This window comes from Anoplopoma fimbria, chromosome 1 (genome assembly GCF_027596085.1).
Source record: "Anoplopoma fimbria isolate UVic2021 breed Golden Eagle Sablefish chromosome 1, Afim_UVic_2022, whole genome shotgun sequence".
Lineage (NCBI taxonomy): Eukaryota > Metazoa > Chordata > Actinopteri > Perciformes > Anoplopomatidae > Anoplopoma > Anoplopoma fimbria.
Window position 1 is genome coordinate 21,041,809 of NC_072449.1, and position 15,540 is coordinate 21,057,348.

Below are 15,540 nucleotides of genomic sequence, written 5' to 3' on the forward strand. Positions count from 1 at the left end.
ATCACAAGCAGTTGCAAATAGCTAATTTAATACCTAAAACCAAACAGAAATACTTTGAAAACGTAGGTATTACTTTGTTTTCATCTTTTATTCATGCACACATGCAGGAAAGTGGGTTAAAGAGTTAGTTGTATTCCTGCAGAGTTAACCTCGTGCTATGGACACTATAGCAGCACAGGACGCTGAAGTCAATGTGGTCTGAACTTTGGCCCTCTTGTGAAAATGTCTTCACTCACAACATTTTTCTGCTTCCCGCTTCGTTCAGAGTTGAACTTTTTCACATACACGTAACTTGCAATCAGCCTCATCTTCCTGCCCTCCTTTCCTTTCCATACCCCCCATCACCATGTGGTAGATCTGTGGTCCTCCAGGGCCTGATCCTAGGTCATGTGACTGCCTCCCACCACTCTGGAGTTGCCCCCCCTGTCACCACAGCAACATGAACGTTCTGGCTAACATGCTGTGACATCAGTGACCTTCCTCCCCCATTTGCAATCTCTTTTCTTTTTCTCATTCCATCATCTTCCCCCCCCCCCCCCTTTCTCTCTACTGAGTTTCTGACTGTTGTCATCAATTCTCTACATTCTGTCATTTCTGCCACCTCTTTCTTACAAATTGGTTTGTTATTCCCTACTAGGGATTTGTCACTTTGTGAGAACTGAAGAGGGTTTTTAGATAGACACCATGTTACTGCTTATAAAGTTACTTACTCCTCTTCATTCTCTCTCCGCTTGCCTCCTTCCTTCCCCCAGTCCAGATTTATCATCAATATTTTCTCTGGAGGCAGGGTTATGCAACATCTCTTTCATAACCTGAGCATCCAGGGGGCAGAAAAAGAAACCTTGTGGGAGAGATGCTAAAAAAGGAAGAGCTGAAGTTGTCATATATAGTGAGATGTACGTGTGAGATGCCTTACTGCCTTATTTATATGAGCTCTGAGGATATAGGTGTTTGTCATCTTGTTCTTATCTGGGGACAGTTAGTATGGGTATCTCCCACATTTCCAACCCAACATATGGTAATAATGGCCCTGACAATGCCAAAATGTCATGTTCATAACTTTCCTAAAACCACCACATTATCAAAAACAAGAAATCAGCCCATCCATACAGTAAATCACCTACTGGATAATGCCCACCTGGGCAGAGAATGAAGTCACTCTCTGTGCTTTGTTTACGGGGCTGGGCTGGTCGTGCATGCCTCCTAGTGCATGTGAGTTCCAGTGTTTGTACCCCACTGGCTTGCTCATGGCTGCCTTTCTGCACTGCAGTCATTAGGTGACTGACAGCAACTTCGCCAACACCTTCTCACTCTCAACTCATCAAATACCGCTGCTCGAGCCGTGCCCTGTGGCATCAGATATTGACTTCTAGCGTCACTTTTCAACATGTCGGGAAGGCGTGTAGCTACATGCATAGTGTCCTTACAAAATAAACCATCATCTTCACAGGTCACCCAGTGACAAACAAGTCACGTGACAAGCAACTCAGGTGATAAGACGTACTTTTAGTTTAGCACGGGACACAAACATTGGTTTCTTGGACAAAAGTTAATTTTGTTTGACCCCCGCTCTATGCAGACTCTTCTGGAATTAAAAGCTATAGGAAGTCAGTACATACATACAGTATAATACACAAATAAAGTTTACCCTTAAAAGTTGAAAAAATATCTCTGGGAAAGTTTAGAAAGTGACACAGTTAGAAAGAATTTACTCTGTTAAAATGGGATTTGGAGGTTGTTCTTTATTTACATTTTTTTCCTTCAAAGTTTATTATCATTATTATTTTCTACAATTACACCGCAGCCAAGGTATCAAATCATGTTTATTTACCGTTCGTAAACATTTTCCAAATATGGTCCTATCAGGAAATGGGCAAATGAGCGTGCTGCACTGCTGACTGTTCACTTAGTTTAGCCTGTAAAGTTACACAGGAGCCCCACCCAGAATGCCTTTCTGCCTCATACACCAACACACTCCAGCAGGAAGTGAGCGTGACGCAGCAGTCAGAACCAAACATTCATACCTCCACAGCCAAATCAGTGTCAACACCTCACACCAGGTTACTAAGTCATGAGTCACACATTGGTCTCTTTCATTTTCGCCAAAACCACTGTGATGTTTTTGTGCTGACAATGTGCAGTGTGTGTATGTGTAATTACACCTGCATTTTCTCATTGTTATTACATGTTGTAGAAGTAGCCGATGCACCAGAAATGACCCATTATATTTATTTCTGGGAATTTTGGAGACGCTGGGCTCGGAGGAAATTACTCATATCCTGTGCGGAGCTGGAAGAGGAAGTCTCTTGTGACACTGGGAATCTCCAGTCTACTGACCCACATCACTGGGCTCTGGATCCTGCAGCACTTGGACTACCAGCACTATTGCTTTGCAGTGTTAAAGTAAATACTTTATGGCCTATGGAAATTTGAATTGTAATCATAATTCTGATGTCATTTATTGGAGAACATTTTTTATAATAATTTTGTTTATATTCAGTGACTTTCTCATCATTTTTTTTTATGTTTCAAATAATAGGCTAGCAGACCTTTTCTTCCCTGACTTTTGCCATGCATTTATAACTTTCTTGGCATTTCCATCAGTTTTTTTTAATCACAGGAATAGCATGAATCTGTCACCTGCATGCACAAACATGCGGCTCCTTGTGCGCATAATAGTAGAGCACAAGGTATGAACAACTAACCAAAACATTGCTTCATAGGGCCAATACTGGCCAAACAAGGTATCTTTAGGGTGCCTAATAGTGCATTCTGCAAATTTCCTCGCTGCGGGACAAATAAAGGATTATCTTATCTTATCTTATCTTATTCATGCAATGTTGGCACAATGTAAGGAACAGGGAAGCCCTCTTTTATCCGTATTTGGGAGCATTCATCGTATATTCTACTACTAACTTTATAGTCACACCTGATATAGTATATCTTAAATTCCCACACTTGGTATTGCTATCTGAATTTTTTTTATAGTAGTGCCAATGTAGGATTTTATTTAGATTACTGCCAGTTATAGTGGCTTTACGGCCAAATTTCCAGCAGCTTGTTGAAACATTTGTACTTCTTTGTGGGAGTTAGGGCAGCTGTCTGAAATTCCCAATATCTCAGACTCTGAATTTAGAGTCAGAGGCTGACGTGACTTGATTTTCCCACTGGGTTGCATGTGATAATGGTCTGATTGATATGACGTGAATAAGGGATATAACTCTTAAGGTAAATTCTAGTACTTCAGCCATATTGGATACAATAGCAGGGTTGTGCGTGGTATCCAATTTGAGACCATTTTAGCTATTTCTCAATTTTCCTCCATTATGACAGATCACAGTCTTAGTGGTGTGATCTAACTTCTCCAGTGTCTCCCTGTGAAAATCACATCCAGTCCTGCTCACTGTTCTTTGAAGGTGTCAAAATGATATTTGCAGTGTATTTGTGCTCATATGCAAATATCTTGCAGTGCTACAGGCACAATAAGATAACTGAAAAGCATGTCAACAGATGGGAGCTGCACATAAATCTGGAGCTCTCTGCTCCTTTCTGCCTTTGGCATGGTGTGCTTGGTTACAAAGTAATTTGCTGATCAATGGGTGTGCTCAAATTCACTGTCTGGCTGCTGAGATTTCAGTGTGTCCTAATCCTGCTGCCTGTGGGCTTTTACCAAAAGAAAACACTAGGATAGATAAAATATACAACCCCAGAGAGATACATTTTTTTCATCATCACAGGCATTGAAATCAAAAGCAGAAGGTGGGACAAAACCTACGGTTCCCTGAGAAGATTTCACACTGACTGGCTTCATGTGGAGCCAGAATCTTGGACTTGATGCTGCAGTTTTACTAAAACAAGTAACCATGGGCAACGTATGAGCCTCGAGTACAGCTCTGAATAAACTGCACAAAATATAACGCACGATGCTGTCCACAATCTTTGTCACACCTGTCATGTGATGTGACACTGAATGGTGTCCAGTGTTGGTGATCATTACGCTGACAGGAAGGAAGGGTGTCTCCATCTAAGACTTCCTGTCCCGCTGTGTGACTCAGTGTCGGTCCTTGTGCTGCTCTTTTCCTTTCCCCTTCACTCTTCTTTCCTCCCTGCCCCTGGGCAAGCCTAAGACTATCCTAACTTGCTTCTCTCACTCACATTTTTCTTCATTTTCTTTATTAGCTGCGGTTGGACAACAGCATGTTATTGACTAGCAAGATACATTTTTCATTAAAATATATAACTTATAACTTCAGCTCTTTCAGCCTGTTTATCCTTTGCAGGAGGCTTTTCCCCCCATGTGTTTGATTAGAAGATCGATACTATTCCCGTGTGTACACCGTTAATATAAGTCTACTTCCACCAGCCGATTAGCTTAGCTTAGGACAATTTACTGTCGGCGCACATGATGACAGGACTCCAGTATGTCATTTTGCCCAAAAGGTAGTCCAGAACACAATCCCTGTAAAACAACAACAACAATAAATAAGTTATTGTTTTTACACTGTTGTTTCTGAACAGATTGAACAAACAAGATATGATGTGAAAATGAGTGAGCTTTAAAGGTACTGGTATGTTGTAGCCTTCAGACATTGCCAGGCTAGCTGTTTCCCCTTTGTTTCCAGTCTTTATGCTAACCAGCTGCTCACAGCAGCTTCATATTTATAGTTCACAAAATAAATAAAATAAAAGTATTCTTTTAATTTGCGTTCTGTATCAGCATAATACGACTCCACAAAACTCCAAGCAAATCCATTATCCAGTATGTCTTCAAAGCTGTTTTCGATGTTAAACAAAACATCTGACTGACATATCAAAAAAAAAAAAGAAACTTTTCAAACCCCTATTCTCAGGATAATTACTCAAACAGGCACATCACATATTCAGTATCTTAATGTCTTCCCTTAATCCTCTTTCAATTCGGAACAGAGAGTTGATCGTGATAACACTGATTGATATCTTGGATGTGTATCTCCGAATCTGTGAATCTGTAATAAGATGCCATCCAATTAAGAAGGTGTGTAGGCCCCTAATCATGACAGCAACGGTCTATCTACAACAATCTAAAACAAATCAATAAACGAGATTGAACAGATGAGTGCACAAGAGATGGAAGAGTGTTAGACAAAGGAGGGGAAACAGAGTAGAGGAGGGGAGAAAACACAGGGACATGAGGGACGAGAGGAGGCCACACTGCAGGTCTCTCATTGGGGCTAATGCCATTAGTGTCACCGTGCAGGCGGATCATATGACACAGAGTCATTATTGCTCTTTATTTATTTACCCTGACACACACACACACACACACACATAAATTCCACCATGTCACTTATCCTGTAGAGTTAGGTTCCCCCCCGCTAGCCTTGAAGCCAGACAAACGGTTATCCAAACATGCTCATAGGCTCACACAAATGACGCTTTTCCTAGAGTGTGTCACACATGAGTGCACATCTCTGAATGCTCTGTCTCTTCTTCCTGAAACCATGAATCCAGCCTCTGGGCTTGCCTTCTCATGTCATCTAAGGGTGCGTAAGCCTGCAGACCATATGGGCTCTGAGGGGCTTAGTGGACCTCCAGCCAGCCCCCCCTTGGAGGAGCCTGCTGTGCGAGGGGGGGGATTCAGGAGGGGAGCACGCTGTCATCTTTTTTTAAGATGTTTCAAACTTCCTGTGCGGAGAATAAAGAGAAGTCAGATGGGTTAGCATTTTGTTATCCTACTCTCCCTTCCCCTCCTTCTGCACCCGCCTGTCCTTTTTCATTCTAGCCCTAATGTTTTGCATATTTGTAAGCAAATATAATATTCATCGCTTTAATCAGCACCATGTTAGCTTGTTGTGTAATTATCATTTGGTTTGTGATCTGTGGATCTCAGCAATCCAGGGTGGGCAGATGGCTCTGTCTTGCTCACCAATGACTCTCCGTCTCTCTCTTCCTCTTCTTTTCTCCATCACTTCTTTTTTCTTTCTTCTTTATATGCACATGTCTGTATTCATGTGTGAGCCTACGTGCCTTTGTGTCTGAGTGTGTGCATGTGTGTTGTTTTAGGAATTTCTTCTCTGTGGACCATATGGTACAACACTGCCTGCTGGGCAAAGATAAATCCCACCCGTACACACACACACACACACACACACACACACACACACACACACACACACACACACACACACACACACACACACACACACACACACACACACACACACACATACACACAAACACAAACTCAACACAATTATTCCAATGCCAGTATCATGTACTTGTATTATTCATTGTAATTAGTCTACACCTTCACGTTTGATGTTGTATAACAGCAATACCCGACAGGCCTTTCTGGTGTTCATCTGTCAGTCTCTCTGCTCCCCTCGCTGTCGTCCCTCCTCCTCCTCCTCCTCCTCCTCCTCCTCCTCCTCCTCCTCCTCCTACTATCCGGCTGATTTGCTTTCAACCCGCCTGCCTATACTTGTCTACATCTCAAGCTTTCCATCTTTCTCAGAAGCAACTTGCCCCCAGCCTACCTGAGTCATCAGGCCTTTCTTAAGCCAGAATAACGCAGAAGTCAACTCATACCTTCTTCCCACATGTCCAACCAGCCATATGGAAGTTTTTCTCTTTGCCTTGTCGGTTCAGCGAGCCGTACTTTCTCACTCTGTCTACCTTTTCTCTCTTTCTCCTTCTTATTGTTTTGTGTTCAAAGATTCTTGGGGTATCATTTCAATCTGATCTGATCGTGGCAATGAACACAAGCAGTTCGACAATCAGACCGAACTGAGGAAGCCTTTTGGTCGAGAGGCAAAACTCCTTCAAGAATCTAGTCCAGTTGCCCTTGACTCAGCAAATCTGGATAGACAATCGGATGTTTATATGTATTTGGTATAGGGAAAGCAAATGAAAGGTTGAATTATTACCCAAACTGTGCTTTTCAAACATCTTTCACAGTTTAAAGACCAACTTCCTGGTTCCAACTTTGATGTCACATACATTTACTCGCTTTGGTTGAACCTCCAAATAAAGTGGTTTAGATAATCTGACTAAACAGTTTTTTAGTTTACAACCTGTCTGATTGTCAGACCTCTTGCCCTGCCAGACTTTGTCGTCTTTCCTGTGATGCCAGATCTCATCAGTAACTTTGGTGAGTTCAATGGTAACATAACTGATATAAAGCATAGACAAAACATATAAGAAAATTCTGTATATAATAATATATCAGAAGAAGTTGTAATAAACCAAACATATTTTTACGCAATAATTTGGCTTTGACAAAAAAAGTGGACTTAATATTCACAATGATAGATGACACATCTGAGCAAGATTTCCGTGTGCTTATTGGTTTTCATAAATAATTGGAAACAATGGATTCCTGGAACTGTTTACATTTTTGTTTTTTACAATAGCAGGCAATTGTGATTTGTAGATAAGAAGTCCAAACTTGCAAAACCACTGCTATTGTCCTTTAACCTTTTCCTTGTTTGCTTGTCTGCGCGTCTGTCCTTCAGTCTGTGTTTTATACCTGCGTAGACTTGCAGCTGAGCCAGACTGCATGAAAAGGGAAGGTCACTGAAATCAAAGTACTCTAAAGCTCCCACGCTTCTACTCTAGTCAGGCTCTCTCTCTCACCAATTAGGCAGATCACATAAAAACCATTTACCTCGCTGTCTCAGGACACCACCGGGGTAAACGATCAACAACATGGTGTTTTCTTTAGGAATGTGGGGAGGGACAGATTGTAAACCCCCTTGGCACAAATCCTCCACCCCCACCGCATCTTGTGCCACAATGGCTGCTAACTGTCGAATGTGGTAACATGGATGAAGGCACAGCTGGAGGAGAAATGGAAAGAGACGTACAAAGAGAGGGGTGGAGAGGGAGACGAGGCAGTTTGAAGCCAGTTAACTGAGACTGTTTTTGATGTTTTTTCAGCCAGTCAGTCGGATACAGGCGGGGAAAAAGTGAGAGACAGACACACGCGGAGGGAGGTGAAGGATAAAGACACACAGGACAGGCACGGGGACAAAAGCAACGGCATTTAATATGAAACAGAATTTCAGAGGTAGCCTACTAGCTTAGTCACCATGACAACAACACACTTAGACCAGCATTTAATTGGTGCTGTCTGCACTTGTCTGTTGTATCTCCATCCAGCTCCCTCTGTGTACAGTAATTACACTGTGATTTGTGGGTATCGTGTACCAGCACAGACCTGCCTACGACATGGTATATATTATTATGTTCGGTTTGTAAAGTTGTACTGTAATATGTGACTGCCACTTCAGATTAGGCTTGAATTTTTAGATCACCAAAATGATAACTAACCATTAAGTGCAAAGTTCAGGAATATGCTGCCTGTACTGTACACACTGAATTAGATAGTTATTTTACCAGGCAGTGTTTAAAGATTTAGGAGTGCATTGTGAGAGTCAGTTTGATACCGGCTTCTTGAAAAGTCAGATCAGACAGGGCTAATTGTGAGAAAAGATACTCTGGTTCTGTGTAACGAGAGCAAGGGTTTATACTAGTTTGTACTTGCATTTGTGAGATAATGGGCATCACATGTTTATATCCTATCCTGTTTAACTCCTAAAAGCTGCTAGTACCGGACAAAAGGATTAGCTGTCTGCTCATTTTCCAGATCCAAATTTAAATTCAGTGTAGATTTTTTGTTTGAATGTTGCGACCAACAGCAATCTTTCCCTGTCCAGTCCATCATTTACATAAATAGTGCATATTCCAGAGTAATAAGCAATTAGTCACAGGTTTTCATGTTGGGACTCGCATGCAAAGTAAGTGATGTGATCCACAGGTCTGACTATGACTTGGCACAAAATCTGGAGAGCGAAAGAAAGTCTGGAGAGCTTAAAACAGAAGATGGTGTTTTTTGGTTTTGACATTTCTCTTCAAGCATGTCTGGTGTTCAGCCTCTGTCTAATCATTCTTTGTTTAGGATTTCAGTATTTGGAGTAATAGCTGTTCATAGACGTGCACAAAACATTTGGGAAAAGTGAATGCCGTGGTTGGCAACAGCAATTTATTGTTTTTCAAGGTGCAAAGCTCTGAGTGTGTCTCTCAGGCCCCCCACGGGTTATTTGTCTATTTTCAGAGAACTGTAGGCGGTTAGGAGCAAATATTCAAGCCAGGACAAGATGAGATGTTCTGTTAAGAATGTAACAGCTGCAGTGACAGAGATGTACATGCATGAGGAGAAGACTATAAGCAGATAAAAAAATCAACGTTTTAACAGACATAAAGGATAAAAGGAGCTTGCATGTAAAGGAATACAAACAATAAACTAAGCTATAGGCTATTCTTGTATCCGGCAAGCTTTCATTGATTTGTTTTAATCAACTTGATACAAATTTCATGAGAATTGCTTATAGACGTTAATTTTGCCTTGAATGATCTGATAAGTAAGGGTCCAAGATAGATGCAAATGTTACCCTTAAGTTGGAAATTCCCACATTTGCAGACAGTTAGGTCTAACTGGGCTTTACCTGACCCCAAACACAATTCACATATCTTCGTTTGTTAAAGGCAAATCAAAGGAATGTCGTTTTTTTCATGCAAAGCCCTAATAACTTATAAAACATGAGATATTTCCTTATGCTCATTATTTTGTCTCTTTCATTTAATGTGTGAGCCTGTAAGTTTGTGGCAACTTTACTACTTTTATACATATTGAAAAGAAGAAGATATTGGATATTGCAGTTGTTATTATTATTATTAGTTTGCGCCCATGGGGTCTGTGGGACCCCAAAACAACAAGGTAGTTTAGTCAACAAAACACAAGCGTTAATAGAAAAACGAGGAGAAAATAGCAACCGTTCATCAAAAACATACAGTAGGTGTTTTGATGTAAAAACACCCAGACTCAGCTGTGCATTCCTGTGAAGTGAATTCATTCCCCACGCCTCCTGGGGCACACACACCAACGCACTTACTTACACTCACACACATTCTCTCTCTCTCATGAACATGTACACACACACACACACACACACTGCAGAGTATTATGGCTGTGTCTGAGCCTGCAGTTGATAAGATAGGGTTGGGTTGCACAGCTTGCAGGCAGATACTATTGTAGCCGTTGACAGGAAACTGAAACAGGGTGGGATGGTGCGGCTCCAAATCTACATGCCTGTTTGTGTCCGTTAGTGTGTGTGTGTGTGTGTGTGTGTGTGTGTGTTGTGCTTGTTTGAACGTTTGCCCTCTCCCCTCCTGTCAAACGCTGGCCAAATAGTTTCCCTAAATATACAGTTTTCCCTAGATGAATGCCTCATCTCACTCGTGGGCTGAGTGGGCTCCTGTGCTCTGCATGAATGAATGTGTCTGCCCCCCCCAAAAAAGAGAAGAGAGAGAGAGGAACCATACTGCAGGGTCACTCTGCATTCTGCCATTTGGCCACCAGACGGGACAGTGGGGGCGACTGTACTAGCTGGCACTATTGTATTCTATTGAATGAAGGCCCTGTCACAGACCCACAAACACACTGACCTAGCTCTGTTTTCTATCCAAGTCACTGGGTTCAAGTGCTGCATTGTGAATTATTTATGATATAAGCACATGTGATTCTCGCATATTTCATGTGCTCATTGTAACAAGTGTGAAAAACAAGAACTTCACATCTAGTGCATGTGATAAACTTATAAATAGGCTCATGTGTTGTTGGACATTTTGCCAGTGAAATATGATATTTCACTAACCCTTGTCACATCACAAAACAGGTTTACTTTTCAACTGTGATTTGTGACAGTTTTTGAAAGCACAGACCAATATTGTCCTACAGAAAGGGGCGTCATATGAGATAACGCTTTTGTGTCACTCTAGACCAATGTTTACCAAACAATTTCTCTGGGGACTCACTTTTTAAAATGACAAACCATCGTGACCCAGTTCCCCCATGCCTAATCTTTAAATCATGAAGAGCGAATCTGTGAGTTAATGAGGGTCTTTTTTACAGCAATTTCCGCATCTTGAATAATTAAACTAGACATTTTGAAGAGATATATGTTTGATAAATCCCAGCTTTGTTTTATGCATTAGTTAAATACTTTGTAAACGAGGACAAATAAATGCATTTAGGCAGAGTTAACAGGGTATCTAAAGAATGAGATACCCCTAATTTTCATCAGTTAAACAAACACAATCCAGCCTAACATATTAGATTTAGTGTTAGACTACAATTATCCAAACATTAAAGCTCTGCCATGTGGTTCAAAGGTATACTGCAGATATAAATGTTATATAAAATCTGCAAAATGATTTGGCAACCCAAATAAAATCTCCTGCAACCCACCTGCTCTAGAGTGTATCGACAGGGGTTTCTGAGAGAACCACTTGTGTAGCATATAGTGAATAAAAAAATGTCAAGGACTGAGGGAAAGCTGTGGGGATATTCACAGGATACAAGGTCAGGTGTTGACCCACATATCATCCACTGATGATGTTTATGACTATCTAACCAAATCCAGACAAACCCAGTGCGGGACATTACAGTAGATTTGGTGTGTCGACACTATCATTTTTTTCCCATCTAGTTCATTCTTCTCCTCACCGCATGCGCAAAACTAAGAGGTATGTAATAGCGCAGAGCACTTTGTGTATCGAATCCAAATACAACCTGCATTCGAGGGACAACGGCAGGCAAAATTAACTCTGCAGTGTTGATATGTGAAAGGATGTTATGGTGAAGTGTTCCATTAGGCTGTGGGGGTCACAGTAAAACATCTCGTCTGGGAGAGGAGCTTCTCTTCCAATGTGCCATCCTCAGAGAGAGGGAGATAAAGGAGAGGTTAGCTGAGTGGGGATAGATGACTCACAGTGTGTAGGTGCAGGAAAAATAGATTAGAGTCCTCTGGACCCTCAGGCTTTTTATTTTATCTCGTATTTATCTTGTGAGAGAGAAAGAAAGGTGCAAAAAGGACTGTTGCTCGGAGCAACGTGACAGCTAAAAGCCATCTGGCTATGTATCTATGTATGTAAGTATTTATGTATGTATGTATGTATGTATGTATGTATGTATGTATGTATGTATGTATGTATGTATGTATGTATGTATGTATGTATGTATGTATGTTATCTATCTATCTATCTATCTATCTATCTATCTATCTATCTATCTATCTATCTATCTATCTATCTATCTATCTATCTATCTATCTATCTATCTATCTATCTATCTATCTATCTATCTAGCTATATAAATATTTGTTTTCTGCTTCCCTGCCTCTCTCTCTCTCCTGCTGTGTGTGGGCGTTTAAAGTGTCAGTCAGCAGAGCTGAACATTGTTCTGAGATGAAGAGCAGAAATCTGCATTATGGCACCACTCATTACATGACTGACATAAAACAAGATGAGGCATTTGCAAGTACTGGAACAAAGATGATAATGAGAGCGATCATTTGTGGTATTTGTATATAAATAGATTTTGATTTTGTTGCTGTCAAATATAAAATAATGGTTTTATCAACGGGCAACTCCAACTAATTTACACGTCAAAGTCAATTTAACAGCTGAGAGTACTACACAGACTATGAAAACAGTTGGATAATGCCCTGTGTGGTTCTGAAAGAGCTTTGTTGAGGCCAGACAAATCTGAGCTTTGAAAGACGTGGGCATACGCTGTGTTGTGGTAGCTATATTGGAAGTTATTAAGAATTTAAGGTGTGGATCTTTTGGCCTCTGCTGAATTGTTTTTAAGGGGATAGCCACCTTGGCTGAACAGCCCAATAATACATAAATTGCTGATGCAATGCAAAACACTATAACTGTGTGTCCAAAACACCTCTTGTTTGCTGTAGTTCACTATACTGCCATTCCACCAACTTCAGTTTTTGTGAGAAAAATTCTCCCAGTGCATTTTAAGCACTGTATAGGGCCCTCTGCGGCCCATGGATAATAAAACAAAATACCTTGAGCACTGATTTTAGAGACTGGTAGAAAGCTTCCTTTAAAATGCCTATTTTATTATATTAGCAAATTACAACATATATAAACCCAAGTTGTCTCACTGTCAGGTACAGAGCAATAATAATGAAATATAAAACATCTATAACTGTCAAGACACAGGCATAGTACACATAAGTGTCCAATATTTTAACTAACTCACTCACTGTTGATAATAATGACACACCGAAATCTGAATTAAGGCGTACCGCTTTAACGGTTAAGACATGAGCTCACTACTTCGCTGGTGAGCTCATGCTGCAGTGTCTTTGTTCACTCATGGCCAAGATTGCTTTTTGGGAAAAAAAACAAAAAAACTCTACCTGGTCCTCACCATGGTGACTTAAAATTTAAACCATTCACACTCAGGGATTTCCCACTATCGCTTTAGTCACACTGCAGTGGAGGGCGTGAATTTGTCAGTGATGTCAGTCTCTATGCCCCGATGATATCATTGTTTTCTGTGGAGGCAAGCCATCTTAAATCATTTATTGTAGATATCTTCGCCCTGCAGACTTTGATTATGTGACAGTGACTTGATATTACTGCCTCAGTCTCAGAGTGTAAGCTGTGTCAATACAGCCCGCAGGGGTATTTCCAGAAAATCACATTTGGAGAAGGACAGAGAATATTTCCATTGGAGGGGCTTTCATAATGTGTCACGAGTACGTAGAAGCATTGACACGGTGGTGAGTGTCATGTCTCTTCTCCAGCTGCTTGTTGTTTTTGTCACAAGGGTTATGTGACAAAACGTGCGTGCACTTTTGCAACCTTGCAATTTGCAACGCAAGACACTCACAGAAAAGAAATTGCCAGACAAAATCGACAAATTGACAATAGTGTCAGTGTATAGAAATAGTGTGAGAAATGAAAAACAGCTATATAACACAGGGACAGGAATTAAGCCTTAGAGATGAGCGAGAATGGGATGCTGCCAAATTTGTCAGTGGCAGCAGACGTGGCGTGTTGGACTGAACTGTCATTCAGCGGTATTCTGGGCCGCTCAGGAGCGGTGGATCTACGGCAAACCGAGAAGTGTGGGAGGGAAGACTGACAAGAGACGGAGCAGAGGGATCTATTCAGAGAGCCTCTTTGTATTATGACTGAGTGACAGGACAGTGAGGTGTGTAAGAGGGCTGCGGATCCAAGGGATTTAGAAGGACTTTAGTGTTGAGCGTGTTGGGTGCACATGTCAAACAGATGACATGGATGATTTTTTTTGTATATATGTATATATTTGTATATATGTGTGTGTGTGGGCTGTGACAGGAATGAAAAGAACATGTCTGCCTGTCCCTCAAAATACACTCAAACAAATTCCCAGCTTATTCAACTACATCCAGTTTTGTAAGTTCCAATTGACCTTCTAGCATTCGTCAATAATGATCAGCATCAATAGACTTTGACTCACATCCTTGTCACCAAGCAAAAGAGACAGAAGGAAAAAAATGGAAGAGGGGGAATAAGAAAAACATGCTAAGAAGATGCCTGAGGAAACTGGGCTGGAAGAAGACTGAAATAGCCTTTGGTGCAGTATGACTAAGACTTTAATTGCAGAGGGACAGAGATGTGGCCCTCTATTGTGTGTGTGTGTGTGTGTGTGTGTGTGTGTGTGTGTGTGTGTGTGTGTGTGTGTGTGTGTGTGTGTGTGTGTGTGTGTGTGTGTGTGTGTGTGTGTGTGTGCGTGTGTGTGTGCGTGCGTGTGTAGCTGTTTCTTTATTTATCTTCACTACAAAGATATCGCTTATCATGCAGTTTGGAGAAAATTTGTTTCTTGACTGTGTCTTCTCTGATTTACCTGTCAGCTGGTTTCGTGCGTGTGGGTTTGCACTATGTGAGACAACTAAACAAAGATTTTTTTTGTTTGTATCCTCTGAGGGTAAATGATACAAACAGACACAAACAATCACTTTACAATGTACCAACATTCCTGCGTCCTCTGTCTCTTTTCACACCTCCTCCACAAATAAAAGGTTCTGATGTGATTCGCACCACAATAGCTTTATTCTTCTCCCTGCTTCCATATCACAATCTGTCCTTTTTGTTGTTTCGGTTCCTATAAAGACTTTCTGCGACCAGATGACTTGACTGAAGCTGCAGGGTAAATGGCAAGTCTGTTGTTGCTTGTGTGTTAGTAAGTGGAAAGACAGAGAGGTGCGAACCTCGGGACTTGTGTCTTGTCGGAACTCCCATAGGTAAGCAATTATCCCTAATTACAGCCAACATATTGCTAATGAGTCTCAGTTGTTACAGCTATTTACCTAAAATGCAATAATTAATCTTTAGCTGCAGGGAAAAATTACCGAGGGAGATGTTTCAGAATCCATCAGTTAATCAGTTTTAACACTGAATTCATGAAAGAAAAATTCACTTTGCAGTTCTGGTGAAGTTCTATATCACCCTCTTTCCCTCCAGCGGTGTGAAGAAACTGAAGAGGAAAGACACATATTCACAAGTTATTCCCCATTGTCAATTGAAACTTTCAACTGCAGACTCCACTCCATAGTTCCCAGGGAGGAAGTGATGCCATCACCTCTTCCTGTTGGAGTTGGATTTGTTGGTCCACATGGTGTGTATGTGGAGTATGTGAACATGCTAATGTGC